We start from the raw sequence: 3980 nt of genomic DNA on the forward strand, positions 1-3980 counted from the left end.
TCGTCATTATTTTTTACCAATAAATTATAATATAGCCTAATGTTGAAATTCCATAAGTAATAAAATTATCTGTTATAGTATTTTCTATTGCAGATCATACTGTTTTGCTACTTGATTTAATTTTAAGTTTATAAAATAAATAATACATAAATAATAATCCAATACATAATCCAACAATTTTTAAACCACAGATCACAATTTTGGCCTCCTTAAACCTACACACGATTATAATAATATAGTATGTATGGTTTTTATCCCAATTATATTACATTACACTTATTTCAGAGGCAAGGAAACCAGCAATATGTCTGTACATGTACAAGCTCCAGAAAATAATTCATAGAGTAATATTATATTATCATATAGTATTTTTTATTTAATGAGCTAGAATTACCAAACACAAAAGGTTTATCTTTTCGTAACTTAAATATCACAGTTACACGATCCCTGTGAACTACACGGACGTTGAAAATAAAACTTAACACACTAAACGAGATTATAGGATCATAAATGAGAGAATAATAATAATAAAACCAAATTGGAGACATTGTAATGGTTTCCTACCTTCAGAGGTGTTCACATATGGTTTAATGTGAATTTAATACTTGGAAGTCATCGCGGAGGATTGTCAAAATGTCTGTTCTGCCCGTCCGCGAATTTTTTTTAAATTTTTTATTTTTTTGCAGGGTGGTAGGGGAAGACTCATGAATATTCATTAGGGAACTCATCTTATTGACACATTGCCCAGAGTGATAGAGAAAACTGACATCTTCTCCGTCTTTCGTGACAAGAAAGACACATTCATGAAGGTAGCCTATAGGCGAAGGTATAATTATTTCATTTGACATTTGATTATTTGATCAGACATATGTGATTCATCTTCTAATAACATTTTAATGGCTTATATTTAACAACCAATTTAATTAATATTGAGCAAATATAATCCGAAAAAAAAAAATTCACTCCAAGAAATTTGTAGCCTACTGTAGCCTACACTAACGATCAAAAGTTTGGGGTCAGTTGGACTTTTAAATGTTTTTGAAATAAGTCTCTTTTACTCACCCAGCCTGCATTTATTTGATCAAAAATACAGTATAAACAACAGTATTGTGATATATTATTACAATTTTAAATAACAGTTTCTATTTGGACATATATTTAAAAAAAAAATGATTTTCTGTGATGCAAAGATACATTTTCAGCATAACAATTATTGTTATTATTATTATTATTATTATTATTATTATCATCAATGTTGAAATCAGTTGTGGTGCTTAATATTTAATATATATATATATTTCGGGAAACTGTGATAGTTTTTTAAAGGATTCTTTGAACAGAAAGTTCATATTCATATAGATTTTTTAAATAGATTTTTTTTATAACAATGTTCAAGTCTTTACTGTCAATTTTGATCAATTTAGTGCTTCCTTGCTGAATGAAAGTATTAATTTGTTTTGAAAAACTACTGACCCCAAACTTTTGAATGGAAGTTTGTTTCATTACTACATTTACACTACATTTATTAATTTAGAATACACTTTATTGACTTAGAAATTAAGAAAATAATGCAATTTATATTATATGAATAAATAATATTATGTTTCAATATGTGTAGGCTATGTCACGATATGTATCGTCAGGTTTTTATACCTCAAATTAAAACCCAGTGATGTCCGCAGATCTTATGGTAACAAAATAAAAACGAAACTAAGATTATTCCCTGTATCATAAAGAAAAAGAAAAAAAAAAGTTTATTTTTTGTTACATGATCCTAATGGTGTTGCCTACCGTACCTCTATGAACACTGCTTGTTAAGTATACACTGTGACAAGAGCCAAAAATAATTAAATTATAGTAATAAAGATGATGTTGACGCATGCAAAACAGAGAGAAAAGACTACCATAATATAATAATTACTCATGGTTTGCTACAATTACATGATTTCTGGTGTGATAGCCTATATTGGGGATTTTGACCGTGATCCCATGCAATTAGCACAACATTAGAACTGCATCCCATGCAATTAGGCTACTATATTCCTATAACCATTTGAGTTCGTGATTTTCACCGCTAATCCACTTAAATTAATAACATTAATCGTGTAGGTCAATCACAATAACAGTGATCACAGTGATCTTGCTTCCTGAGCGTTTTTACATAAATAAAAAAACAAAACAAAAAACATGAAAATGCTTGACAGACTCATTAATGCTATTTTGGGGGCCTATTCTCGTTATAAAAAACGATTTTGAATGATTAACTTCAGTTTACCAACTTTATTGGTGCTCTAGCTGTCACAGTATTGTGCAATCCGTGGACATTAAATGGTACGAAGGTAGGCTACTTTTGTTGACAAAAGCCTTTTGTTTAGGACGTGTTATGACAAGCTTAAACGAAAACCTCACTTTTCCAAATTGCCCTCAGCACCAGCAGTGCAGTGCATTGGCACATGAATAATGACAGCTGTTTAAAAGAACCATGGATTTGACAGTGAAATTTGAAGATCCCAAATATAACTGACCTGTGACAGATGGGTTTTGGCTCAGCTATGCCCTAAATCAGGGAACACAAGTAATTAATTATATAAGTAGGCCTATATATATACATGTATGTCTGTCTGTCTGTCTCTCTCTCTGTGTGTGTGTGTGTGTGTGTGTGTGTGTGTTTAAAAGTCATGTGTTTGATTCTCAGAAAATGCATAAACTGATAAAATGTGAACCTGAATATTCTCACAAACTGCCTGTTTTTGTTTCATTTTCATGAACTTTCTATTTGTTTTTATCAGTCACCTGTTTTCCTCTGTTCCAGTTTCCCGCTCCTCATTTGTAACTATGGTTTCTGAATAAAGAGTCACCACTTGTTCATCACATCTATGGTTCATCATTTGAGTTCAATCACCCTGTCTATTTTCATTCAGTTGTTGTCTGGTATTGTTTGTATAGACACTCAGTTATGTTGCATGCTTGCCTTTGGATTACGTGATTTTGTTGTATTAAAGAACTTTTGTTTGTAGAAACCCGTATGAACCTTTTTCATCATCTTCATCTGAACTAACCGTGACATATAAGTTGCTTGGCAGTGAAATGCAAAATACAGTTGGCCTACATTTAATTGTGTGGGTTAAAATGCAGACCCCCCCCCCCCCCCCCCCCCAGATCGGCAGATTGCCAGATCGGGTCGCGTTTCTGTAGCTCTAATAAGACATAAGAGAACTACAAATTTGACTAGCTTTACGGCAAGCATTACAATAGTCATTATTTAGTTTTTCTACGTTTCTGATGTCGCAATACATCATACTTTCATAAAATCATGCATCATACTCTACCTTGTCTGTGGACATCGTTCATTACAAAGCCGGTGCTGGATAAACAGTGCGACAGTAGGCTGCTAAATGATTTATGATAGCGGTAATGGACAATTCCGCTTCCAACCTGTAGGGGGACTGCAGAGGAAAAGTTCCATAGTGTTGCTTTAATTAAACCATTTCTATTTTTGGGGGCGGGACTATCTGAAAATACAGTGAAGAAACTACCTTAAAATTATTGTATGCCAAAGAGAGCTGTAGACCCTCTTACAACATTTCATCTAATATTTCAAGGCCTAAATTTTAAAAGAATCAAATTAAGACCCTTTTATCATACTGATTATGCCCGGCCCACAAAAAAAGGTCACTGTTTAGATTTAAATTAGGCAAATGCTTAAGAGTCTATGACTGGATCATTTTTGCAGTGATTATTATGTTTCTAGCATGTTATAAGTTTGGCAACAGTTCTTCTAACACTAATTGATGCTTTACTGCAGGGTGGCAACCCATGAATTAGGGTATTGCCAAACATATAACATGCTAGAAACATAATAATCACTGCAATAATAATCCAATCATAGACTCTTAAGCATTTGCCTATTTAAATCCAAACAGCGACTTTTATCTTTTGGCTGGGCAGAGTATTATTTAGTAAGTTATTGCTATTCGATA

At 32.5% G+C, this 3980-nt stretch overlaps 1 protein-coding gene across 1 annotated transcript in view; it reads right to left on the reverse strand.

Annotated features, from left to right (window-relative positions):
* Positions 1–584, reverse strand: part of LOC307152069 (interleukin-6 receptor subunit beta-like) — a gene marked incomplete at its 3' end in the record, with an annotated part of 33212 nt that extends 32628 nt beyond the window's left edge. Inside the window, exon 1 of the mRNA XM_079860463.1 lies at positions 565–584. The remainder of the gene's footprint in view (positions 1–564) is intronic.
* Positions 585–3980: the final 3396 nt, after the last annotated feature.

Source organism: Squalius cephalus (genome assembly GCF_949319135.1).
Source record: "Squalius cephalus genome assembly, chromosome: 24".
Taxonomy (NCBI): domain Eukaryota; kingdom Metazoa; phylum Chordata; class Actinopteri; order Cypriniformes; family Leuciscidae; genus Squalius; species Squalius cephalus.